This window comes from Callorhinus ursinus, unplaced genomic scaffold (genome assembly GCF_003265705.2).
Source record: "Callorhinus ursinus isolate GAN/ISIS: 27379988/994484 unplaced genomic scaffold, GSC_fseal_2.0 scaffold4, whole genome shotgun sequence".
NCBI classification, from domain to species: Eukaryota; Metazoa; Chordata; class Mammalia; order Carnivora; family Otariidae; genus Callorhinus; species Callorhinus ursinus.
The window spans coordinates 20,738,329-20,750,705 of NW_027397066.1; the positions used below are offsets into that span (position 1 = coordinate 20,738,329).

The window sequence follows — 12,377 nt, forward strand, 5'->3', positions numbered from 1 at the left end:
AGGCTGCGCTACCTGAACAATGATCCATCTGAGAGCCACAGAAAGTAGGACGTCATGTGTTTCCTGAAGTGTTGCAAAAGGCAACCTGCACTACCCTGGAGGTGTTCCTGCCCCGGACGCCAACTGTGTCCCTGGAGCCAACTTTCATTTACAGGGATGAGGGAGAAACCGGGGAACAAGCAAAACGACTTCCATGAGACCACAAAGAGCCAAAGAGACAAATCCAGAAAGTAGGTCATTTTACACTACTGATCCAATTTCTGCCAGTTAGCAGTGGGAGATAAAGATGGAGGTAGGAGTATTCAAGATTAAAAGAGAATGAAGAGGGGCACCTGGGTGGCTCAGTCAGTTAAGCGTCTGCCTTCGGCTCAGGTCATGGTCCCAGGGTCCTGGGTTCGAGCCCCACCTTGGGCTCCCTGCTCTGCAGAGAATCCGCTTCTCCCTCTCCCTCTGCCTCTTCCCCTGCTCGTGCTTTTTGTCTCTCTCTCAAATAAATAAAATCTTAAAAAAAAAAAAGGGAGAATGAAGAGACATAACAACCAAACATAATAAATGGATCTTCTCTTCTTGAACAAACCAACTATAAAAGGGACACTTTTGCAACAATTGGGAAAATTTGCTTCTAGACTGGGCATAAAACAATATCAGAGAATTACTGTTAATTTTGCTAGTCGCAGGCACGAACTTGTCATTGTATGACATGGTGTGGACATGTTTCAGAGTTGCACAGTGAAGAGGGTAGGTGTATGAAAAACTACCTGATGCCCGGGGTTGGCTTCAGAATACATCAGCCAAGAACAAAAAAACAAAGAGCAAGTTTAAAAGGATAAAGATAAAGTCAATGTTGTAGAATCTTGATAATGATTGCATTTGGGTGCTGGGTATACGGGACTCCTTGTACTAGCCTCCCTAGTTCTGTTTGAAATTAAAAATATAATAAACAGTGGGAGGGAGAAGTGGTGGTGATTTTCTAAAGCTGGTCATTCTGAGGGTGGGTGTCAGGCCACAGGCTCTCTATGGTCCTTTTTATGTCAGTTCATAAATATATTCTCTCCAGGGGAAAGAGGAGAAAGGGAAGCCCATTTGCCTACATGGGTAGGTAGCATCTCCAGGATATACCATTAGGGTAAAGCAAGAGACAGAATAATGGGCTTAGAATACTACTATTCGGGTCAAAACTAAAGGGGGACAGGGGAATAAATCTGAAAGGATGCGAAGCCGTGGTTGCTTTTTTAAGAAGAGAAACATGAAGCCAGGGTAGAAGGGAAATTTACGTGTACACCATATGCCCTGGGATATTTTTTGAAGGTGGGACAATATGCATGTCTTACCTATTCAAAAAATATGATTCTAAAGAGAAACAACCCAAAAAGAGCCGTGCATTTATTTCTCTATCTTAAGCAGGGCATTTGTAGTCTAGAGCAGTCAGGGCTTAGGCTTTGAAGGACTGTAGGTTGGGGGGTAGGTCTACCTCATTTATGCCTCTCTCTCTTTCAAGGCCTGCCTCCCTCAGAACACACTAAAGGGACAGGCCCCAGAGACACCATTCTGTGCTGCTTGCCGACCAGGCTGAACAAAGGACCCCGACTTCCACTCTCCATCTCTCTGTCTCTGTCTCTCTCTCTCATGTGCACAGGTGCATCAGTCTTGTACTTCTTCTTTTAATTGAACAAAATTTTTAGTTTGGTAAAATGAACATCACATAAAATGGACTGTCTTAACCATTTTTAACTATAGAATTCACAAGTTGAATACATCCATATTGCTGGGCAGCCAACCTCCAGAATTCTTTTCATCTTGTGAAACTGAAAAGATATCCATGAAAGAGTAGCTCCCTGTACTCCCCAGCCCCTGGCCACCTGCGTTCTGCCTTTAGCCTCCATGCATTTGCCTGCTCTAGGTGTTTCAGGGAAGTGGCATCATACAGTCTCTCTTCTTGTGCTTAGCTTATTTCACTGAGCATCGTGTCTTCAAGGTCCATCCATGTTGGAGCAGGTGTCAGAATGTCTCTATTTAAGGCTGAATAACATTCCATTGTGTGTGTATACCACATTTTGTTTATCCATTTGTCTGTGGTTGGGTTGCTTTTAGCTACTTTAGAGCTAAAATATAATATAGCTATTGAAGGCTATATTAGCTCTTAGCATTATTCACAATAATGCTGTATGAACGTAGGTGTACAAATATCTCTTCAAGACCCTGCTTTTCCTTCTTTTTGGTATATACCCAGAAGTAGAATTGCTGGGTCACACACTAATTCTACTTTCTGGAGCCACCTCCATACTGTTCTCCAGAGTGGCTACACCATTTTATATTCCCACCAACAGTGCACAAGTGTTCCAATTTCTCCACATCCTCGCTAACACTTATTTGCTGGGGTTTTGTGTGTGTGTGTGTGGTTTTTTTTGTTTTGTTTTGTTTTTTGTTTTGGTGGTAGTCATCCTCATGGGAATGAGGTGGTTTCTATTTGCCTGGTGTTGGTTTCTTCTTGACTTGATTCCTCATCTTCAGTCGTGCTCGTTATTGTCCTTAACAAGTCGGTCAGTTTCTTCAGGGCTTTGTGTTTGCTAAACATCCCAAGGCATTCATTATTGGCTTCTCTAGGAATTTTGGAAGCCAAAGACTTTTCTGACGGACACGTTGTTGTTTCTACTTTAGACAGTTGATTTCTGACACGGAGCAGTGGAACAGACGATCCAGAAGATCCAGGGTGGGAAAGCCAGTTTCAGCTAACTCTAGAATGTCCGTCCTTCAGCAATGTCTTTGCCTAGAGGTTTGCTTCTTCTAGTGAATATTTGTTGAGATTTTTGGTGTGTTTTACAGTATGGGGCAGATTTTAGTAATCTCCCTGAGGACCAGAGGACCTGAAGTATGAGTAGTGCTCTTTGAGCCTTTCTTCCCCCCAAGAATGTATTATGAAGGAAGGAGCCATGTGAACGTCCGAGGGAAATCACCCTAGGAGGAGGGCTCAGTGAGTGCAAAGGCCCTAAGGCAGGATCTTACCTGGAGTCCCCACTGGAGGGGCAAGGAATCCAGTGGAGTTGCAGTGCCGGTGTAAGACAGGGCAGTGGTGGGGATGGGGACAGAGGTGGGTCCTTCTCCAGGGCTGCTGTAACAAAGTGTCACTAACTGGGTGGCTTCAAACAACCACAATTTGTTGTTGGTGGTTCTGGAGGTTAGATGTCCAAAATCAAAGCATCAGCAGGGTCAGTTCCTTCTGGAGGCTGGGAGGGAGCACCCATCCCTTGCTTCTCACCTAGCGCCTGGTGGCTGTAGCTAATCTTTGGCATTCCCTGGCTTGTAGAGGTATCCCAGACCCCTACAGTGTCTGCCTCTGTCTCCCATGGTGGTGTCCCTCTACATCTGTGTCCAAACTCCCCTCTTCTGCCACAGACACCAGTCATATCCTTTCTCCTGTAGGACCTCATCTTACCGAATTGCATGTGTAGCCCCCCCCCATTTCCAAATAAAAGCACATTCTGAGATACTGGAGGTTAGGACTTCAACATGTCTTGTTGGGGAACACAAACCCACAAAAAAGGGCAATACTTTGCTGAACTAGGGACCTAAAAGAGAGAGAGAAGAAAAGAAAAAATTAAACATTATTTAATCATAGGATAAGCAGAGTCCTCACAGTGGACAGAACCCAGAGGCACCTAGACCATGGGGGGTCCGGGAGCCGGAGGAATCACTGAAACCAGGAGCTAAAGGCCGAAGGGACACTTGGCAAGCCCACAGGCCTATGTGTGTGTGTGTCGGGGGGGCGCTTATGGTTCCCACAAGTGGGTTGGAATGTGGCATAGTAGGGCAGATGTTAAGAGCAAGGACTCTTGAGCTAGACTCCCTGGGTTCAAATCCAAATGTGACCATTTAGAGCTGTGTGTTCTCAGGCAAGTTACTTATCCTCTCTGTTTCTTGGTTTCTGTATCTGAAAATTGGGGGAAATAGTAGAATCTGTCTCAAGGGTTGTCATGAGGATTCAATATGCCAGTATGGGAAAAGCACTCTTTCCTCCAACCTCCCGATTTCCTGCTGGTAACTTCCCATTGCTGCTGCTGACTTCCCAGTGTTCATTTTCTACGGACTGAACCCAGTTGGGAGTCCAAGAGCAGAAGGATCCAGGAGATTCCAAGTCCCAGAAGGACAGAGTATGGATCTGGAAGTTAAGTGCAGAGTTAATAGCACCCCCTCCATACCCTGGACTGGTCTTACTGGGAAATCCAAGGCACCATCATGAAAACAGTGTACATTCCCTGAGCCACTTCACCTGGGAAGGGACAGTGTGGCAATTAGCGCTCACCCAAAAGTTCACGTGCGTACTACAGTCAGCTTGGGGCCACACGTCTACTTTGGGCCAGAGAACTGGGAGCAGAGATGACATGTGTCACTTACTGGCCCAAGCAGTTAAGAGCCAGTGTGCCTCCTCCATCCCTCGCTTTCTCTCATGCAGTGACACGGCTACTTAGGAGACCATGATTTCAAGACAGGGCAGCTTCAAGATGGAGGAGGATTGCCCAGCCTAGATTTAACCTAAGTGAGAAGAAACCCTTTTTGGGGGGTGAGCCTCTAAGATTTGAGGGATGCACCTGTTACAGCAGCATCGCCTACCATGTCTTGACTAATACAGGAGGTGAACCGGGTCTGGAGATGTCCCAGGCAGGGGAGAAAGGTCCCAGCTGAGACCTAGAAATATATCAGAAATGAGAAGAAATCACCCCCGCTACCTCCATCCTTGGGGCGGGGGGAAGTTGCCTGTGCTTTCTGACGATCCTAGCTGCAGTGTCATCAGAGTGAGCCGGTCTCGTGAAAGGAGAGACTGGGGGGCAGAGAGTGGGGGGACGAGACTCATGGTGCAATGGGGGGGGCGGTAAGCCAGGGTGAGGAGGATTGAGGGAGGTGATGGGAGAGGCATTTTCACAGTGTCCTCAGCCCAGCAAAGGCCCTAATTAGAAATGATGTATTTCAGCAACAGAGCACTTTTTTTTTCTTTTTTAAAGGAGCGGAGATGCTGAGGTTAGTATTATACCCTTTGAAGATCTGTTTGTGCTGTGAACATCAAAGGGTAAGGAGGGTCCCTTCCTGAAATTTAAATATAAGGCTTTACCTCTGCTGTTTTAAATGAATGCCTAGAACATCACAGGATTCACAAAGGAAGCAGAAGTCCAGCTGCAGGACCTGGGCCCAGAGACAGCAGACCTTGGGGCAACTCCAAGGGGGTGAGTCCACCCCTCCACTCCACCCCCTCCCCCGCAAGGCCCAGCGGGAGGCATGGGACGGACAGCTGGACCCACACAGGTCGGAGCCTGGAGTCCAGGGAAGCCCAGTGGTCAGTGGTAGGGCTCCAACCCCAGAAGCCCAACACACGGAGATGTGGACCCCGAAACAGAAGCCAGTCAGCAGAGGACCTGCCACCTCAGTCAGCCTTGACCTGGCCCTTGGGGCTGAGGCCTTTGGCAGGGCCCTCACAGGACCCTGACATGGGCAGAGGAGATGGCCGGGGTGCAGAAAGGGAGGCGAGGCTGAGAGAAAGCACCCCGGAGAGGAGAATGTCCAGCTGCGTGTGGGAGCTGCCCTTTCACTCTGGGAAGACGCACGGCCTAAGCTGGCAGAACCCCAGTGTCCTAACCCAGACATCGTGAGCCCTGCCACGGTCCCTGCACAGCCGCTGAAACCCGGTTCTCCACCCGCGGCACATGGGACAAATGTGGGAGGCATTAAAAAATTGCTGATAACTACGGCACACCCCAAACCACTTCAGTCAGAACCTCCCTGGTGCTTCTCACGTGCAGCCGGGCCTGCAGGGTTCCGTGAGAAGAGCGGTTCTCAAAGTGTGGTCCCTGGGGAACCCGTTGGGAACGCCGCGTCTCAGGCCCCACCCTGTCTCAGGCCGCGCCCCGTCCTCCTGAATCTGAAACTCTGGGGCGGGGGCAGGGCCCCAGCCACCCGTTTTAACCAGTGCTCCGGGCGATTCTCACACACACTGAAGTTGGAGAACCACCGCATTTGAAGGGAAGAAGAGTCCACTGGGTGGTCTGGCTCTCTCTGTGCAGACGGGCCATCCCTCCGGGACAAAAACGCGGTGGCATCCTCCTTCGCCTGCTGGCCATTGGGCAACCCCTATTGAGCTAAGCATCGCCATGCCTCATCTGATTGGATAAACCTTGCAACGCGTCTAAGACGTCGGTCTTAGGACGCACATTTTACTTTTCCAAGATGCTGAATAACCTGACTGAGGGCACAGCCAGCCAACTGGGCAGGACCCGGGGTCCTAGCCCTGCTCTGAGGCAAGGACTTGATTTTTCTCGCACCATCTGGAAATACCCCGGCCAAGTCAAGGGGGAGAGAGAGGAGGGCATGACACGGCTGGGCTGCTCTGTGGGCTTCGGTTCTCCCTTCTCCCCCAGCCCCTGCTGTCTCTAAAGAGCAGTAACACTCGGGGTGGGGGTGGGGGGCGCGGGAGGTGGGCTCCGGGCGGGTTGCTAAGGATGACTAAACCCTTCTGCTACTTCCCAATGCGCTGAGCCTTTCAAAGAGTGCTGGCTGTTCCTTTTCATCTCAGCCCCGACTTCCCTGCCAGCCTCACTGGCTCTCCTGCGGTATGTGGAGCAGGTGTTCCGGGACCCAAGGAACTCTGCACTCCCCTGGCTGCGTTCGGGGCCCCGCGTGCTCTCTGGATGGTCTCAACACTATGATCCAAGGGATAGCCATGAAAGCTGGTGCCTCCGAGCACGGAGGAGAGCTGCGCAGCTTCCTGCCACTTTCTCCACACCCCAAATGCATGGTGGGAGTAGAGGTGGCCCAGGAGGGAACAGTGGGAATCCATTTTCTCAAGAAACTTCTATCAGCATGGTATTAGTGAGGGCCCTCCCGAGAAACAGAACCAATAGGGGATTTTAGAATATAAAGTATGCTGGTCTGAGAGAATGATACACGGGAGCAAAGGGAAATGGGGAAGAGAAAGATGCAGAGAGAGTTCCAATTATGTTGGAATTCCTGGTTCCAGGAATCCCTGAGCCTTGCCCTTCTTGTGATTTTTTTTTTTTTTATTATGAGTGAATCAATTCCAGCTTTTGGCTTAATCCGTGTGTATTTGATTTCTGTTGCCTGCATTGAGAGAGACCCGAGTTCTCCAAGGAGGAATTGGGAACAGGGCTGGGAATCAGCTGAGACAAGCACCCAGAGCCCCAGAGGGAAGGAGGCCTCGCTGTCAGGCTCTTGCAAGTCCACAGCTGGTCTCTGAAGTGAGCACCTTCTTTCATTCTGTGCCCTTGGCGTTTCCTGCCTCCCTAGCCCCAGCTACAAACGGAAGTCTTGACTTTGGGGAACTCAAAAATACAATCGCCCACTGATTCATTTGTTTGCTCATTTACTAAGCAAGCATTGATTGAGTGCCTTCTGAGTACCGAATGCTGCAGTAGGTGCTAGAAGGGGCAGCCCACGAGGTTTCTGTCCCTAAGGGGCTGACCACCTGGCCAGGAAGACAAATGTGGAAAAAATAATAACTTGACAGATGTGTCTTAAAGAAAGGGAAGTATGGTGTGCGGCGGGCACAGGAAGACCTGGCAGGAAGACCTGGAAATTGTAGCTGAAGACTGAAAGAGAAATACAATTTAGAGTAGAGAGAGAGTGAGAGAAAAGCAAGTGCACACTGGAGAAGAGTAAGTTGCCCCAGATAGAGGGGCAGCACATAGCAGCTGCTCAGCCATTTTTCCATATCCACTCAATAAACGCTTGTTCAGAGCCTATTAGGAACCAGGCATGGGTTAATCTTTGTGGATTATAGGGATAAAAATCCTACCCTCAAGGAATTGACCCTAACAGTGAAGGAAGCAGGCAAGAGACCTTGACCATGCAGAGCAATGCATTCTATGCGGGCGGGGGGGGTGGCGCGGTGTGTGCCTACAAAACAGGGTGTTCAATTCATCCAGAAGGCTTTTGGGAGGGGTAATGCTTGCCTGAGCTGGATTTTGAAGGATTAAGTAGGTATTAGCCAGTCAAAGAAGTCAGGGCAAGCCAAGAAGAGAGACCAGTCAACAAAAGGCAGGGAGGCAAGGGAATGCAGTGGGATGCTTTCAGTGATGGTTAAGTGCCCAGGCTAGCCCATGGGATGCAACATGGACCTGAAGTACTATAGACGTTTACAACAGTAGAGAGAATTCTACAGTAGAGTCTTATCCACCTCATCTTCCGGTAAGTCCCACGCATCAGCTTTTCTTCCAGCCCGGAACAGGTAACTATTTCTTCAGCTGGGCACAGAATGAAGCAGTTGGCTTGCATCTAAGGATTTGTACTGCGTGGTAAAATATGTCTTTAAACTGGAATGAAATTCGGTGCCCCGGGATGTTGTTCCATTAGAGTCTGACAAGCGAGGAGGAACTGGGATGGACCAAGGGAACCTCAGGTTTATAGCTGCAAGATACCACACGCTCCCTAGGGCCTGCCTAAGTGGCAACAATGGCAGGCAATCGTCTACAGCTTAAAAAAGTGTTTTGCTTTCTCATTATCTCTTGTTACCTACAGATGAAATTTCGCCTGTGATGCGATTTTTCTCTGTGCCAGGAGCCATAGCCTCTTAGGAAAGCAGATGGTGGGACCAGCTGCCTGGTTTGAATCCCAGCTCCACGGTCCGTGTCCTCGGGGGAGTTACTTCTCTCCACCTCGGTCTCCTCATCCGAAAGATAGGGATAATGATACTGTTAGGAGAAATAAATTAGTGCTTAAGCGAATGATTGCACATGGGAAGCACTCTTTTGTTTATCTTTTTAATAAAGATTTTATTTATGTACGCGAGAGAAAGCACAGAGGGAGAGGGAGAAGCAGACTCCCCACTGAGCAGGGAGCCCGGTGCGGGACTCAATCCCAGGACCTGGGATCATGACCCGAGCCAAAGGCAGACAGTTGGAGGGAGGGAAGGAGAGTTGGGGAGCCTGACATCCCCTGCCCTGCCACCCCCCAGCCCTGGGTCAGGGCTCCAGCGCAGATCATCAGTGTATGTCATTCCTTAGTGAGGGCAGTAAGGGGACGGTGAGACCAGACAGCCAAGGTCCTGCCAGCAACTCCTTATCTGACCCATAGCGGGGGCAGCTTTGCCTGGAACAAAACACTGAGAGCTTGGTCAGAGCTGGCCAGAGGTAACCCCATGGAAGGTCAGTTGCCTTTGTTGTGTCCCCCCTCCTCCCCTGATGTCCTGCTCGCCTGGTCTTAGCCCCCACAAGACGAGGGTCTTTGCCCCATGAACTCAGCTGTGGCACCTGCAAACCCATCCCTCCCTCTCCCGGCCCATCAAGGACCTAGGCCAAGTCCTCCCTCCCCTCTCAGACCCTTTCAGCCTCCAGCCTTGCCAGTCAAAGTGCACAGCAGCCTTGGCACTACCTGAAAGCTTGTTAGAAATGCAGAATCCTCCTGAATGGATCTGTATTTTAATAAGATCCCCAGGTAACTTGTATGAACGTTCCAGTCTGAGAGACACTGAGCCAAACTTACATGATCGGTTTCTCTTTTGGACTGCTCTCCCCTGGTCCTTGCCAATCCGAAAACTGGCTTCACCAGCTGTGCCCAGAGAACGGCCCTCCTATTTTTGTCCTTTTGGGTTTGGTATTGGAGTTCACCTCACACCTTCGGCCCGTCCTACCGCTGGCCGCTGTCTGCCCTCACTGTCTCGAGAACACTCTTCTCCCCTGAGTTTCCCATGGCAGCACATATACCTGGCTTGGACTATTACACTGCAGCACAGTGAAATTAAAAAAAAATTTTTTTAATTAACTTTTTAAATTGCTTTTTTATTTTTTTTAAGATTTTATTTATTTGACAGAGAGATAGCAAGAGCAGGAACACAAGCAGGGGGAGAGGGAGAGGGAGAAGCAGGCTTCCCACCAAGCCAGGAGCCCGACGTGGGGCTCGATCCCAGGACCCTGGGATCATGACCTGAGCCACGGGCAGAAGCCTAACCACTGAGCCACCCAGGTGCCCTAAATTGCTTTTTGAAATCAAAGTATCACATCAAAGTTTCAACAGTCAATAAAAACTAAAAAAAAAAAAAAAAATACAAAACCAGAACTAATAGCCTGTTCATCTCCATTCCTACTTCCTTTCTGAAAGTCAACCATTCTTCTAGGGTTTTCTTCAGGTATACACTTCCATATACCACCATTTCTTGATTCAGTTATTTTTAAATTTTATCTTGTGGCATCCTCTTTTGGGTACATGAGGAGTTAGCTCTTTAAAAAGTCTGTCTCTTTGCCCATCCATTTGCCCTTCTAGTTCCTTTGTCTGGTTTCCATTTTCACATATTGTTCAGTTCAGGGTGACAAAGGTGCATCAGAGATGTATTTAGTTGATTTCTTCCTTCTCCTTGTTTTAGAGTAATTAGTTTTAAAAGTTTTATTTATTTGAGAGAGAGAAAGAGAACACAAGCAGGGGGAGTGTCAGGCAGAGGGAGAGGGAGAAGCAGACTTCCCACAGAGCAAGGAGCCCGATGCAGGACTTGATCCCAGGACCCTGGGATCATGACCTGAGCTGAAGGCAGGTGCTTAACCGACTGAGCCACCCAGGTGCCCCTAAAGTAACTACTTATTTAAACGAAGGCACTGAGATGGATTCTCTCCCAGTTCGGGAGACTAGAAGTTCAAAAGCAAGGCGTCAGCTGGGTCGTGTTCTCTCTGAAGGATAGGGAAGAATCTTTCCTTGCTTCTGGTAGTTGCTGGCAATCCTTATCCTTCCTCGCTTACAGCTGCCCCGCTGCATCCTCTGCTTCGATGTCACATGTCCTGTGGACTTCTACGAGCTTTGTGTGCTTTGAAATCTTCCTCTCCCTACAAGGTCACCAGTCACATTGGATTTAGGACCTGCTCTGATCCGGTGTGACTTCATTTTAACTTGATCAGTGGACGTGAATCTTGAGGAGACACTATTCGACCCAGTACAAATGGTTTATAACATGTTTTGCTGAGCAAAGAATAGTTCTCTCCCTAAAAAGAACTCCCCTTTTAGCTCTTAAAGTAATATATATGTTCTTCTCACCGCAGGAATTGTTTAATTTCTTAGGCCTATTAATTTTGTTTCTCCAATTATTCTGAAGTGACGTTATGCCCAGGACTCCTGCCATGCCTTCCTCAGGGCTTGTGCTCATAGTTAGGTGCTCAGTAAATACAGAAAATAAACTTCGCTCTCATGTTTACCCAGTGCCCTGGTGGATCTGTTCTCTGGTGGGAGAGTGATCTGATGCACTCACTATCTTTAAAACTGATGGTTATTACCCTCCCAGAGCTTCTATATTATAATAGTTCCCATGGGCTATCTTTTGTGGGTCCTCAGTGATCACCAAATAAAATTAAAACTCAGCCCAACATGTAAAGCTCTTCACAGTTGGGGGTGGAGAGACTTTTCTAGTCTTTTCTGCCATTTAGACTTTGCTGTCTTCGCCCATTCTCCAAACCAACCGGTTATTTCTTAGTCCAGTGCTTTTGCTGAGCCAGGCTCCCTGCCTGAGTTGTGTCCTTCCCTCCATCCCCCAGTGAACTTCTATTCATCCCTCAAGACCCAGTTCAAGAGCCACTTCCTCTGTGAGGGCCTTTTTTAATGGCCATAAGCAGAATTAATTCCTTCTGCCTCGATGTTCCCCACCATTGTGAACACAGTTCCATTTTAACACTTGCCCCATTGTGAGGGAATTTGTAGTGTCTGTGCCCACTGCCTACTAGACTATGAGGCTCTGCCATGTCGACTAGGCACAGTGCCTGGCTTCGAGTAGACTCGATTATATCTGCCCAAGGAGGCCATAACGGTGGCATTGATGACAAACAGGCACAGAGCCTTTTAGGGTTTCTCAACCCATGCCTGGGGAACTCCCACATAATTTCTTAGCATGGTCACTGAGAATTAGAGGAGGGAATGAGGGATTGTGTCAGTAATTCAAACTCTATTATTTAAGAATCAATCCAAGGTTAACCCCAGACAATATAGGGTAGCCCTTTCCCTGTGGGAGGCTGGGGAGGGTATGGAGTCCTGGAAAAGAGGAGTGACTCCTTCTGTTTTTCCTCTCAATGTCTTAGTTGGGCTTGTTCAAATCTTGGGGACTTATTGCAATGAAGCTCAAGATCTAGGCAACTATAAAAAATAGAGAGCTCGAAGGGCTGACCATTCCCTCATCATCTCCCTCACACAGGGCCGTCTGTCACTCCTCCTTCTTGGTGAGGCAGATACCCCCAGAACCTTGCCTATGGCTCTCCAACCTCTCAGTGTGCTTCTGTTCCTTCCACTGCCAGTATATGCATCTCTGTACCTAGAGAGCTTTTTTTCTGGGGCCATGGAAGGCAGTTTCTTTCTTTTTCTTTTCCTTTCTTTCTTTCTTTCTTTTTCTTTCTTTCTTTCTTTCTTTC

The 12,377-nt window shown here is 48.5% G+C and overlaps 1 long non-coding RNA gene across 1 annotated transcript in view; it reads left to right on the top strand.

Annotated features, from left to right (window-relative positions):
- The first annotated feature begins 6,364 nt into the window (after nucleotides 1–6,364).
- LOC141372581 (uncharacterized) overlaps nucleotides 6,365–12,377 on the top strand; it is a 17,231-nt gene continuing 11,218 nt past the window's right edge. The window contains exon 1 of the long non-coding RNA XR_012377871.1: nucleotides 6,365–7,241. This is a non-coding gene — a long non-coding RNA (uncharacterized lncRNA). The remainder of the gene's footprint in view (nucleotides 7,242–12,377) is intronic.